The following is a 15,047-nucleotide window of genomic DNA, read 5'->3' as shown; positions in this document are numbered from 1 at the left end:
GGCTAACATGGTGAAACCCCATTTCTACTAAATATACAAAAATTAGCCAGGCCTGGTGGTGGGTGCCTGTAATCCTAGCTACTTAGGAAGCTGAGGCAGGAGAATCACTTGAGCCTGGGAGGCGGAGGTTGCAGTGAGCTGAGATCTTGCCACTCCACTCCTGCCTGGGTGACAGAGCAAGACCCCGTCTCAAAAAAAGAAAAAAAAAAATTCTGCTGCCACCTCTTGTGCCTACTATTTATTACTTCTGTTGCAAACAACCAAGATATAATTTTTTGGGGTATTAATATAAAAACCATCAGTGGCAGCTTGAGGGGAAATCGCATTGTAGGCATCTGTGTATTTTCAGTCTTTAAAAGAATGATATGACTGAATATAGTGGCTCATGACTATAATTCCAGCACTTTGGGAGGCTGAGGAGGGAGCATTGCTTGAGCCTAGGAGTTCAAGACCAGCCTGGGCAACATAGCAAAAAAAAAAAAAAATTAAAAATTAGCTGAACGTGGTGGTGTGTGCCTATAGTCTCAGCTACTTGGGAGGCTGAGGTGGGAGGATCACTTGAGCTTGGGAGACCAAGGCTGAATTGAGCTTTGATCATGCCACTGCATTCTAGCCTGGGTAACAGATTGAGGCCCTCTCTTAAAAATGAAAGAATGAGATGATATGGGCTGTTTCTCCCAACCTCAGGTGATCCACCCGCCTCGGCGTCCCAAAGTGCTGGGATTATAGGCATGAGCCACCATGCCCAGCCAGAAAATGTGTTTTAACTCAGGCTCTGCTATGCTAATCTTGGACAAGTCTGTTCCTTTGAGGCCCAGTTTTCTCATCTATAAAATGAAAATACTAGACAAGAGCAGTAGTCTCCTACAGAGATCAGGTGTCAACAAAGCTTGAGGGGGACCTCTGCATATTCCATAAGAGAAAAGATGCTTTCCTCACCGCCTACCCTTCTATGTTTTCTACAAGCTATGTGTAAAGAGAGCTGGAACCAGTTATGGAGTGTTTGTATGAATGAGGTGGGGACAGAAAACTGATAGTTTCTAAGGAATCTCCAATGTCTTATACCTATTGTACTTTGGCCAGGCATGGTGGCTCATGCCTGTAATCCCAGCACTTTGGGAGGCTGAAGTGGGCGGATCACCTGAGGTCAGGAGTTCGAGACCAGCCTGGCCAACATGGTGAAACCCCGTCTCTGCTAAATATACAAAAATTAGCCGGGCTTGGTGGCACGTGCCTATAATCCCAGCTACTTGGGAGGCTGAGGCAGGAGAATTGCTTGAACCCAGGAGGCGGAGCTTGCAGTGAGCTGAGATTGCGCCACTGCACTCCAGCCTGGACGACACAGCGAGTCTCTGTCTCAGAAAAAAAAAAAAAGAAATAGCTATTGTACTTCATAATTTTTATAATATACTGATATCTATTTGGTTGGAAGCAATATATATACTTTATTTTTTCATTTTTATTTTTTATTTTAATTAATTTTTTTTTGAGATGGAGTCTCGCTCTGTTGCCAGGCTAGAGTGCAATGGCACGATCTCGGCTCACTGCAACCTCTGCCTCCCAGGTTCAAGTGATTCTCCTGCCTCAGCCTCCTGAACAGCTGGTACTACAGGTATGTGCCACCACATCCGGCTAATTTTTGTATTTTTAGTAGAGATGAGGTTTCACCGTGTTAGCCAGGATAGTCTCGATCTCCTGACCTCGTGATCTGCCTGCCTTGGCCTCCCAAAGTGTTGGGATTACAGGTGTGAGCCACTGCACCTGGCCCCCTTTTTTTTTTTTGGACAGAATCTTGATCTGTCGCCCAGGCTGGAGTGCAGTGGCGTGATCTCAGCTCTCAGCTCACTGCAACCTCCACCTCCTGGGTAGCTGGGACACCTGGCTAATTTTTGTATTTTTAGTAGAGATGGGGTTTCACCATGTTGGCCAGGCTGGTCTTGAACTCCTGACCCCAAGTGATCCACCTGCCTCGGTCTCCCAAAGTGCTGAGATTACAGGCGTGACGGCACCCGGTCTCTATTTTTATTTTATTATTTTATTTTTTATTTATCTATATTTTTTGAGAAAGAGTTTTGCTCTTGTGGCCCAGGCTGGGGTGCAATGGCGCGATCTCGGCTCACTGCAACCTCCGCCTCCTGGGTTCAAGCGATTCTTCTGCCTCAGCCTCTCAAGTAGCTGAGATTACAGGCATGCACTACCTCACCGAGCTAATTTTGTATTTTTAGTAGAGATGGGGTTTCACCATGTTGGCCAGGCTGGTCTGCAACTCCTGACCTCAGGTGATTCACCTGCCTTGGCCTCCCAAAATGCTGGGATTACAGGCATGAGCCACCTTGCCTGGCCTATTTTTATTTTTTATACATTCTTTAAATGTTTCCATTTATAGCCAGGTAACACACTGCAGAATAGCACTACCAGTCTATTACTTGTAATCTGTGTTTGCCATATCGTACTTTGCAAGATCTTCTGTATTACTGTCATTGCAAACCTTACTTCCTTTCCAGGTCCCCCCGCCCAACCAACAACCACTCCTCCATCGCATTCTCATCCCACTTCTACTGGAAAGTTCTCAGTGGTTTTACCCATAAACATCACTTTGGACCAGCACAGTGGCTCATGTCTATAATCGTAGCACTTTGGGAGGCTGAGGCAGGAGGATCCCTTGAGCCCAGGAGTTTGAGGCCAGCCTGGGCAACAGGGAGACCCTATCTCTATATAATACTAACACAAATAAAAAATCACCTGGGCCAGGTACGGTGGCTCATGCCTGTAATCCCAGCACTTTGGAAGGCCGAGGCGGGCAGATCACGAGGTCAGGAGATAGAGACTATCCTGGCTAATATGGTGAAACCCAGTCTCTACTAAAAATACAAAAAATTAGCCAGGCATGGTAGTGGGTGCCTGTAGTCCCAGCTACTCAGGAGGCTGAGTCAGGAGAATGGCGTGAACCTGGGAGGCGGAGCGTGCAGTGAGCCAAGATTGCACCACTGCACTCCAGCCTGGGCGACAGAGCGAGACGCCGTCTCAAAAAAAAAAAAAAAAAAAAAAAAAAATCACCTGGAGCAGACCACGTGCAGTGGCTCACTCCTGTAATCCCAGCACTTTGGAAGGCCAAGGCGGGTGGATTACCTGAGGTCAGGAGTTCGAGACCAGCCTGACCAACATGGGGAAACCTTGTCTCTACTAAAATACAAAAATTAGCCGGCCATGGTGGCACGTGCCTAAAATCCCAGCTACTCAGGAGGCTGAGGGAGGAGAATCACTTGAACCCGGGAGGTGGAGGTTGCAATGAGCTGAGATCATACCACTGCACTCCAGCCTGGGCAGCAGAGGAAGCCTCCATCTCAGAAAACAACAACAACAACAACAACAACAATTAGTTGGGCGTGGTGGCAGGTGCCTGTAATCCAAGCTACTCAGGGAGGCTGAGGCAGGAGAATCGCTTGAACCCGGGAGGTAGAGGTTGCCGTGAGCTGAGATCATACCACTGCCCTCCAGCCTGGGCAACAGAGCCCATCTCAAAAAAAAAAAAAAAAAAAAAGTGAGGCAGCAAATCACAGTGTATAAAGATATAATTTGTGATCATCACAACATAAAGGAGAGGGAGATAGCTATATAGGAACAGGGTTTTATATGCTATTTAAGCTCAGTTGATTTTTTTTTCTTTGAGACAGAGTTTCACTCTTGTTGCCCAGCCTGGTGTGCAATGGCGTGATCTCAGCTCACCACAACCTCCCCCTCCTGGGCTCAAGTGATTCTCCTGCCTCAGCCTCCCAAGTAGCTGGGATTACAGGCATGCACCACCACCCCAGCTAATTTTGTATTTTTAGTAGAGACGGGGTTTCTCCATGTTGGTCAGGCTGGTCTTGAACTCCCGACCTCAGGCGATCTATCCGCCTCGGCCTCCCAAAGTGCTGGTATTACAGGCGTGAGCCACCGCTCCCGGCCTAAGCTCAGTTTTTATTGATTGAACATAGTTTGTTATAAATTTAATATGATGGCCAGGCACAGTGGCTCATGCTTGTAATCCCAGCACTTTGGGAGGTCGAGGAGGGCAGATCACTTGAGGTCAGGAGTTCGGGACCAGCCTGACCAACATGGTGAAACCGTGTCTCTATAAGAAAATTAAAAAAATAAAACGAAAATAAAAATAAACAAGCATACACCGAGCATGATGGCTCACACCTGTAATCCCAGCACTTTAGGAAGCCAAGGCAGGAGGGAATTGCTTGAGGTAGGAGAATCGCTTGAACCCGGGAGGCAGAAATTGCACTGAGCCGAGATTGGGCCACTGCACTCCAGCTTCGGTGACAGAGCGAGAGCTGTCTCAAAAAAAAAAAAGATTTCTCTTTCTTTCTGAATTCATTTTGATAAATGACCATTTATCAGGATGATTTATCAGGATTTTATGTAATTAATTAATTAATTTTTTTGAGACAGAGTCTCATTCTGTTGCCCAGGCTGGAGTGCAGTGGTGACATCTCGGCTCACTGTAACCTCTGCTTCCCAGGTTCAAACGATTCTCCTGCCTCAGCCTCCCGAGGAGCTGGGACCACAGGCATGTGCCACCATGCCTGGCTATTTTTTTGTGTTTTTCGGTAGAGACGGGGTTTCACCATGTTGGCCAGGCTGGTCTCGAACTCCTGACCTCAAGTGATCTGCCTGTCTCAGCCTCCCAAAGTGCTGGGATTACAGGCGTGAGCCATCGCGCCTAGCCAATTTATCGGGATTTTAAAGGAGTTTGTTCATTTTTTCTGTGTTTTCAAATTTATTGAATAAAGTCGTTCATACCTTTCTCTCATTATCTTTAGTATCTGCTGGGTATTAGTTGTGCCTTCATTTTCCATTTCTAATATTTATGTCTTCTCTTTTTTTCTTGATCGAATTTCAGTCTTATTTCATTAATTTTTAATCTTATCTGTATCATCTCCTTCATTCTAGTCAACTTGCATTTATTCTGTTGTTCTTTTCCAATCTTCTTTTTTTTTTTTTCTTGAGACAGAGTCTTGCTCTTGTCGCCCAGGCTGGAGTGCAGTGGTGCAATCTCACCTCACTGCAGCCTCTGCCTTGTGGGTTCAAGTGATTCTCCAGCCTCAACTTCCCAAGTAGCTGGGATTACAGGCGCTCGCCACCAGGCACAGCTAATTATTGTATTTTTAGTAAAGATGAGGTTTCACCATCTTGGTCAGGCTGGTCTCGAACTCCTGACCTCAGGTGATTCGCCTACTTTGACCTCCCAAACTGCTGGGATTATAGGTGTTAGCCACCGCACCTGGCCTCTTCCTATCTTCTTAAGGTGGATGCTTAGCTCATTTTCAGACTTTCTCTTTTTTAATGTAAACATTTAGGGCTATAGGTTTTCTCTCCTTTCATTGCATCCCACGTGTTGTATATATAGTCTTTTTGTTCAGTTTCAATTATTGTTATTTTTCAATTATGATTTTAAAAGTCATTAGTTATTGAGAAGTATTTTTACAATTTCTTTCTTTTTTTTTTTTTGAGACAGAGTCTCACTCTGTTGCCCAGGCTGGAGTACAGTGGCGCAGTGGCGTGATCTCCACTCACTGTGCAACCTCTGCCTCCCGGGTTCAAGCAATTCCCCTGCCTCAGCCTCCCGAGTAGCTGGGATTACAGGCAGCTGCCACAATGCCTGGCTAATTTTGTTTTGTATTTTTAGTAGAGACGGGGTTTCACCGTATTAGCCAAGATGGTCTCGATCCCCTGACCTCGTGATCCACCCCCGTCAGCCTCCCAAAGTGCTGGGATTACAGGCATGAACCACCACGCCCGGCCTTTTTTTTTTGAGACAGAGTGTTGCGCTGTCGCCCAGGCTGGAGTGCAGTGGCGCGATCTCAGCTGACTGCAACCTCTGCCTCATTGATTTCAAGGGATTCTCCTGCCTCAGCCTCCCAAGTAGCTGGGATTACAGGTGCCTGCCACCAACCCCAGCTAATTTTTTGTATTTTTAGTAGAGATGGGGTTTCACTATGTTGGCCAGGCTGGTCTTAAACTCCTGACCTCATGATCCTCCCGCTTCAGCCTCCCAAAATGTTGGGATTACAGGTGTGACCCACCACGCCTGGCCTTCTTTTACAATTTCTAAACATATATAGGACTTTACAAATGTATCTATCTTTTGCCAGGTGTGGTGGCACGTGCCTATAGTCCCAAGTATTTAGAAGACTGAGGCAGGAGAACTACTTGAGCCCAGAAGTTCGAGGCTCTAGTTGATAGATTATTTAATTGTTTTGAATAGAGACCATTATTAGTACGTTATAACTTATTTGACATTTTTTGAGACTTTCTTTATTATCTAGTTCTGAATATTTTTTGCTTTAATACCCCCATTTAATTAATAATTAATTAATTTGTTTTTGAGATGGAGTCTTGTTCTGTCACCCAGGCTGGAGTGCAGTGGTATCATCTCGGCTCACTGCAACCTCTGCCTTCCTGGTTCAAGTGATTCTCCTGCCTTAGCCTCCCAAGTAGCTGGGATTACAGGTGCCCACCACCAGGTCCGGCTAATTTTTGTATTTTAGTAGAGACACGGTTTTACCATGTTGGCCAAGCTGGTCTTGAACTCCTGACCTCAGGTGATCCACCTGCCTTGGCTTCTCAAAGTGCTGGGATTATGGGCGTGAGCCACCGCACCCGGCCAGATAATTGTTGATATTCTTCTTTGGTACTACATGAAATCTTAACAAGTATTACTTTCTTTAAGGTTTGATGCTTAAAGATGTTTCCAGAGCAGATTACTGTGTGATTCCTAGCGCACTAGGTTGGGAAGATCTGCCCTCAGTGTTGGTGGGCACCATCCGATTGGCCCAGAAAGAACAAATACAGAAGACAATTTGGTCTCTCTGAGAGCTGGGACAGACTTTTCTTCTGCTGCTGTGGACATCAGAAACTTGACTGCATGAATGTATATTATCACAATGTTGACTTTTTTTTTTTTGGACAGAGTCTCACTCTGTTGCCTAGGCTGGAGTGCAGTGGTGCTATCTCGGCTCACTGCAATCTCCGCCTGCTGGGTTCAAGCGATTCTCATGCCTCAGCCTTCCGAGTAGCTGGGATTACAGGCACCTGCCACCATGCCTGGCTAATTTTTGTATTTTTTTTTTAGTAGAGATGGAGTTTCACCATGTTGGCCAGGCTAGTCTCGAACTCCTGAGCCCGGCCACAATGTTGACTTTGTGTGAGTAAGCAGTGTGCATGTATGTGACAACATTGAAACTTCCTCAATAAAGGAGGAGAGAGCCAGGTGCAGTGGCTCACGCCTGTAATCCTAGTACTTTGGGAGGCCGAGGAGGGCAGATCACCTGAGGTCAGGAGTTCGAGACCAACCTGCTGCACTGCACTCCAGCCTGGGCTGGAGGCTGCTGTGAGCCGAGATGGTGCCACTGCACTTCAGCCTGTGTTGTGACAGAGTGAGATCTGCCTCAAAAAAACAAAAAAAGAAAAAGAAAAAGATAAAAGAAGAGACGTTCTTTTTTTTTTTTTTTTTTTTTTTTTTTTTGGGATGGAATTTTGCTCTTGTTGCCCAGGCTGGAGTGCAATGGCACGATCTTGGCTCACTGCAACCTCTGCCTCCTGGGTTCAAGCAATTCTCCTGCCTCAGCCTCCCGAGTAGCTGGGATTTACAGGCGCCTGCCACCAAGCCCAGCTAATTTTTGTATTTTTAGTAGAGACGGGGTTTTGCCATGTTGGCCAGGCTGGTCTCGAACTCCTGACCTCAGGTGAATCTCCCACCTCAGCCTCCCAAAATGCTGGGATTACAGGCATGAACCACTGCGCCCGGCGAGATGTTCTTTTCGTACATCTGCATTTGTGATAACATTTCTCCAGATCACCAGGCATGGTGGCTCATGCCTGTAGTCCCAGCACTTTGGGAGGCCAAGGCAGGCTGATCACCTGAGGTCAGGAGTTCGAGACCAGCCTGACCAACATGGAGAAAACTCGTCTCTACTAAAAATACAAAATTAGCCAGGCATGGTGTCGCATGCCTGTAATCCCAGCTACTCAGGAGGCTGAGGCAGGAGAACTACCTGAACCTAGGAGGCAGAGGTTGTGGTGAGCCGAGATAGCGCCATTGCACCACTCCAGCCTGGGCGACAAGAGCGAAACTCCGTCTCAAAAAAAAAAAAAAAGTCTCCAAATCTTGGCTGTTTGGGTGACCGAATATGTGGTGGTGACCCATCAAGGTTTTTGATTGATCTCATCAAAGACTTAGGTTGTTCGTCATGGTATTTCAGATAACTGCAGTTATAAAGCTGGGTGCACACAATTACCAACTACAGTGATGTGTGTTTATATGTTTCCCATTTCGACCTATTTCTTTATGAATATGGCTTGTCTGCTCATAACTGTTATGCCCATACAGCTGTTGTTAGTATATCTGAGTGTTTATACTTGTAAAAAAGTGAATGTTATTATTGTCTGTTTTATTGTGTAAGTGGTTTATGAAGCCTTCTGTTGTGTTTTTATATATTTCTCAATAAATCCCCCTTAAAGACTTTTAAATGATGTTTTCCAGAATTTTATTTGTAGGATTTTGATCTTTTAGAATTTCAACATTCAGGATGATGGCATTCAGGACTGTGCCTTTCAGGACTCTGATTGACTCCCCACCTATAGGACTGCTGAGTGTCCTCACTGCTGGCTTCCCCTGGAGTCAGTGATCTAAGACCAAGACGAAGGTACAAACTGCAATATCTTTTATGATCTAGCCTTGGAAACAACACACTGTTACTTCTGCCTCATTCTTTTGGACATAGAGTACAAACATGATTCCAAGTGGGAAGGTGTGTAAACTAGTAAGTGAATTCCAGGATGCAAGGATCACTGGGGCCATTTGGTGACTGGCTACCACAATAACCTTCCAGCTTATCTGAATGGAAAGTTGTAATGACTCTTGTAAACCTTATCTAAAAGGGTTTAACTTATCCCCTACCTTGGGAATGTGATATGCTGATGTTTATTCACTGTATGAGGAGTCTTCCATTTCTCCTATGTTCAAAGTCCATCCGAAACTCATATAATTAGAAAGACCATTTAAAAATGGGTTGAAGTTTATCTTTTTGTTTGTTTGTTTTGTTTTCAGACAGAGTCTCGCTCTGTAGCCCAGGCTGGAGTGCAGTGGTGTGATCTCAGCTCACTGTAACCTCCGGCTCCCAAGTCCTGGTTAAGCGATTCTCCTGCTTCAGCCTCCCGAGTAGCTGGAACTACAGGCGCCCGCCACCACGCCCGGCTAATTTTTTTTTTTTGTATTTTTAGTAGAGACGGGATTTCACCGTGTTAGCCAGGATGGTCTTTTTTTTTTTTTCTTTGAGACGGAGTCTCGCTCTGTGGCCCAGGCTGGAGTGCAGTGGCGCCATCTCGGCTCACTGCAAGCTCCGTCTCCCGGGTTCACGCCATTCTCCTGCCTCAGCCTCCCGAGTAGCTGGGACTACAGGCGCCGGCCACCACGCCTGGCTAATTTTTTTTTTTGTATTTTTAGTAGAGACGGGGTTTCACCATGTTAGCCAGGATGGTCCGCCTCAGCCTCCCAAAGTGCTGAGATTACAGGCTTGAGCCACCGCGCCCGGCCGTCAGGATGGTCTTAATCTCCTGACCTTGTGATCCACCTGCCTCGGCCTCCCAAAGTGCTGGGATTACAGGCGTGAGCCACCGCGCCCGGCCGTCAGGATGGTCTTAATCTCCTGACCTTGTGATCCACCTGCCTCGGCCTCCCAAAGTGCTGGGATTACAGGCGTGAGCCACCGCGCCCAGCCAGCTCTGTCTTTAAAGAGGGCACAGTTTATAATCATCATGAAGGGGTTTCAGAGACATATGCCGCCTTGTGAAATCTCTACAGAATATCAAATGTATGAAACAGGCCGGGTGTGGTGGCTCACACCTGTAATCCCAGCACTTTGGGAAGCTGAGGTGGGAGGATCACTTAAGGTCAGGAGTTTGAGACCAGCCTGACCAACATGGTGAAACCCCTGTCTCTACTAAATACAAAAAATTAGCTGGGCGTGCTGGTGTATGCCTGCAATCCCAGTTACTCGGGAGGCTGAGGCAGGATAATTGCTTGAACCCAGTAGGAGGAGGTTGCAGTAAACCAAGATTGCGCCATTGCACTCCAGCCTGGGCAACCAGAGCGAAACTCTGTCTCAAAAAAACAAAAAAAGAAAAGAAAACAAAACAAACAAAAAAACCCGGCCGTGCTCAGTGGCTCACTCCTGTAATCCCAACACTTTGGGAGGCCGACGCGGGCAGATCACCTGAGGTCAGGAGTTTGAGACCAGCCGGACCAACATGGAGAAACCCAGTCTCTACTAAAAATACAAAATTAGCCGGGCATGGTGGCTCATGCCTGTAATCCCAGCTACTTGGGAGGCTGAGGCAGGAGAATCACTTGAGCCTGGGAGGCGAAGGTTGCGGTGAGCCAAGATCACGCCATTTCACTCCAGCTTGGGCAGCAAGAGCAAAACTCCACCTCAAAAAAAAACAAAAAACAAAAAACAAAAAACAAAACCAAAAATTTTTAAAAAATGTATGAAACAGATAAATTAAGAATGGTATTTTAAATGCAGGAGAGTTTTAATTATTTTAAGTTTGAGAGCAATCTTCTGCACTTACATTTCTTTACAAATTATGAATTTTTAGGTATAGTGTTTATTTATTTATTTTTTGAGATGGAGTTTTTGCTCGTCACCCATACTGGAGTGTAATGGCGTGATCTTGGCTCACTGCAACCTCCACCTCCTGGGTTTAAGTGATTCCCCTGCCTCAGCCTCCTGAGTAGCTGGGATTTACACGCATGCGCCACCACGCCTGGCTAATTTTGTTTTTGTAGTTTTAGCAGAGACGGAGTTTCACCATGTTGGCCAGGATGGTCTCCAACTCTTGACCTCAGATAATCTATCTGCCCCAGCCTCTGAAAGTGTTGGGATTACAGATGTGAACCACCACGCTCAGCCGGGTAAAGTGTTTAGACTCAGAATGAATTAAGAATTAATGTTGGGGATAAATATGTCGGCGACTCAATGCTCAGAAAAGATATATGCAAATTAAGGTAAAGCATCAGGAGATTGGAACATTCTCTATCTTCCTGCCCTTAGAGATTTTAGTAAATTTATCCTGTATCCTACTTTGTACAGTTGAAACTCTTTCCCCTGCTCAGTGAATTCCTGACATTGCTACCCTATGGTTCTATTTCCTCTTCTTGTTTTTTTTTATTGTTGGTTTGACCCTATGCAGCAGTTTTACACACACACACCCCCCCACACACACACCCACATACATACACACACACACAAACTCAAACTAAGCATGTTCTGAATTTAGTAACTTTACTAAGGTTTAGGGAGGGACATTTACAAGAAAGGAATTCCGTTGCATAGCTCCTGGAAGACTGTCCGACCCCTCTGGGTAGTCGCAGTCTCCAGATGCTTCTCTCCAAGGACTTCTTTGTCAAAAGCAAACAGAATCAAGAGCTTCCTTTTTGCCTTTCTTTCAGGTCCACACCCAATATCACAATTGTAGTGCAGTGGTTCTTAAAGTGTGATCCCCAGACCAGCAGAATCAGCACCAACTGGGAATTTGTCAGAAATGCAGACTTGGTTCAGATCCAGGCCAACTGTTTCAGAAATTCAGAGTGATTTAGGGTGGACCCCAGTAGTCTTTTTAACAAGTCCTTCAGTGATTCTGATGTATGCTAAAGTCTGAGAACCAATGTAGAGCACAATTTTCTAAAAAAGCATGTCAAAGAAGTAAGCTGGAGAACATTTGCATATTCACCTTAATACAGATAATTGCTTCTATCACCTCCCAGCTTTTGGTCACTGCTTTTAGTTAAGTGGGGTGTGTTTCACCTACTTCTAGGGCCAGAGCAACCCCAATCCCAAGCACACTCATGGTGTGGAATTTTGGCTTTTGGCTTGTTGGTGCCAGATATGAATGGCATGATCTTTGCTCTTGATCCTATTTCTCCACCAGAGCTGAGGGCTTGCTATATCATAAGGCCTTGAGAGTGGTTGTAGAATCTGAGGTTCTACAGTGTGGATTCACCCACAGTGAGAATGTGAATATCTTTGATGAATACTTACAGATGACTCATCTATAAAGGGCACAGAAATATCTTGAGCTAATATTCATCTGTACAGGGCAGAAATATCGTGGAAGGAAAAATTGCAATGTCCTTATCACAAATTCATGGACTGAGGAGGATTTTGCAAAGCTCTGAGCTCTAGGCCTTGGGCTCTAGGAATCAGGTTTGTTCAGAATCTTATCTATCATTTTCTTTTTTTTTTTCTTCACAAAAAGCTACAGGTTTATTAACATAATGTATTCTAATATGTATCAAAGTTTCAAGCAGGTTATTTTGAACCTCTAATAAGAAATCACAATATTTAGTATTAATTTAAAAGGAAAAAAAAAGGTGGTAGTTGTCATTCATGGGATTTAGTACAAAATGATAATGTAGAAAATATTTATTTTGGTGGATCTGTGTTGATGCCATATTTCTCGTTGAGAAGCTTCAACTGTTCCTCCTCCTTCTGTGTGTCCATCTTCTGAAATGCCCTGTTGGCATTATAGAACAAAACCACAAGGTATCTGTTAACAAACATTGAATCCCGATAGGTGATCACATGCATTCTTGGCATCAAAGATGTCCTCACAGACCACGTAAGCTGTTCCTCTAGTTTCAGGTGTGTTCCCCACTCTGATTGACGAATAGGTCCATATTTCCCAAATATATCATACATTTCTTCAGCTGTGATTTCGTATGGCAAATTTCTTATATACAATATCCGATTTACTTCAGGTGGAAGTCGAACGTTCGCCCTCTTGGCCGCTTGCACCGCCATCTTGGCAGGCTGATGAGGTTATCCTAACAGATGCTGAAATTCCTCCGGACACCTCCGGAGCTCGCTCGGCTTCGGGCGTTACACCGAATTAGATGCAGCACATCAACGTCCAGGACCCGCCGGACCTATCATTTTCTTAATGGTCCTACTTTTGGGATTATGCCTAGAAAATTTTTCCTTGCCATTTTTTTTCTTTTTTACTTCTTTTATCTGTTTTTGTTTTTCGTATATCTCCTTGGTCCACTTGGAATTTATTTTGGCTTGAAACTGCATTAAATGTGTAAATGTGGAGAGCACTGATATCTTCATAATATCATGTTTTCCATCTGCTATGTCCTCTCATTATTCAAATCTATGTCTTTTGGTTTTTGTAGTACATTCATAAAAGTACCATACAAGTTTATTCCTAGGTGTTTGACATTTTCTTTTCTATTTTTGGTGTTTTTTTTGTTTTTTTTTTACAGAGTTTTGCTCTTGTCACCCAGGCTGTAGTGCAATGGCATGATCTCAGCTCATTGCAACCTCTGCCTCCCAGATTCAAGCAATTCTCCCGCCTCAGCCTCCTGCGTAGCTGGGATTACAGGTGTGCACTACCATGTCCAGCTAATTTTTGTATTTTTAGTAGAGACGGGGTTTCACCATGTTGTCCAGGCTGGTCTTGAATTCCTGACCTCAGGTGATCTGCCTGCCTTGGCATCCCAAAGTGTTGGCATTACAGGCATGATCCACTGCGCCCAGCCTTTTTTTTTTTTTTTTTTAAAGATAGGGTCTTGATCTGTTGCCCAGGCTGGAGGGCAGTGACATAATCATGGCTCACCGCAGCCTCAACCTCCTGGGATCAAGCAATCCTTTCATCTCAGCCTCCTGAGTAGCTGGAACCACAGGCGTGCACCACCATACCCAGCTAATTTAAATTTTTTTTTGTAGAGACTGGGTCTTGCCATATTGCTCAGACTGGATTCTTTCTTCCTTCCTTTCCTTCCTTTCCTCTTCTTTCTTTCTTTCTTTCTTTCTTTCTTTCTTTCTTTCTTTCTTTCTTTCTTTCTTTCTCTTTCTTTCTTTTTCTTTCTTTCTCTTTTTCTCTCTCTTTCTTTCTTTTTACTATTGAAAATAGAATTTTTCCATTATATTTTCAAAAGTACCACACATTTTTATAGTTTATCTGTCATTATTATCTTTTGGCTTTTGCCAATACAAATGGGATCTTTTGTCCATTATATTTTCTTTTTTTTTTTTTTTTTTGAGACGGAGTCTCACCTGTTGCCCAGGCTGGAGTGCAATGGTGCGATCTCGGCTCAATGCAACCTCCGCCTCCTGGGTTCAAGCAATTCTCCTGTCTCAGCCTCCCGAGTACCTGGGACTACAGGAGGCTGCCACCACGCCCGGCTAATTTTTGTATTTTTAGTAGGGATGGGGTTTCACTTTGTTGGTCAGGCTGGTCTCGAACTCCTGACCTCAGGTAATCCACCTGCCTCGGCCTCCCAAAGTGCTGGGATTACAGGTGTGAGCCACTGCGCCCAGCCTGTCCATTATATTTTGTAACAGGCTATAGTTGGAGGAAAGCCATCAATTGTTGTAAATGGTTGCTGTACTTTGCAACTTAGCACCTTGCTGAACTTTGAGTTTGAATAGTTTTTCAGGTGATTCTCTTGGGTTCTCCTCTCCTCCTCTGCAGGCAGCGCTTCTCCATTGGTGTCTGGGTTATTGCACTTCCCTGTTTCTCCATGAACACACTCATCTTTGTTGCCTCTTCCTCCCTCCTCTCTTCCTTTAGACCTTTGCATTTTCCAAGTTTCAGTGTTTCAGCCTTGTACTCAACACACAGTCTCTTCTTCAGAGAGTTCATCCACTTTTTAAAAAAGTTTCAGCCTCAATATTAATGACTCCCAAGTCTATTTTGAGCCTTGACCTTAATTTTGAATGTCCAAAACCATAGTAGATTTTCCAAGGATCTCGCAAAATCTTATCTCAAATGAATGAACTAGCTACTCTAGGATTCCTCTATTCCAGTTGTAGTATTCACTCCCTATCTGTGTAGGTTTAAAAATTTTTAAATTTATTTGATTCTCTATTCTTTGTTTCTTGTTTTCACTTAATCATCAAATCTTTATTTATTTTATTTATTCCTTTAATCCTTTATTTATTTATTTACTTACCTATTTTTGAGACACAGTTTCCCTCTTTCGCCCAGGC

At 44.6% G+C, this 15,047-nt stretch overlaps 1 pseudogene; it reads right to left on the bottom strand.

Moving 5' to 3' along the window:
• Positions 1-12,436: 12,436 nt before the first annotated feature.
• LOC100452138 (splicing factor 3B subunit 6-like) lies at positions 12,437-12,863 on the bottom strand (annotated as a pseudogene).
• Between the last annotated feature and the right edge of the window lie 2,184 nt (positions 12,864-15,047).

The sequence above is a fragment of the Pongo abelii genome, chromosome 15 (genome assembly GCF_028885655.2).
Source record: "Pongo abelii isolate AG06213 chromosome 15, NHGRI_mPonAbe1-v2.0_pri, whole genome shotgun sequence".
NCBI lineage: Eukaryota > Metazoa > Chordata > Mammalia > Primates > Hominidae > Pongo > Pongo abelii.
The sequence above is the reverse complement of the archived record's forward strand: the minus strand, read 5'-3'. Positions and strand labels throughout refer to the sequence as shown.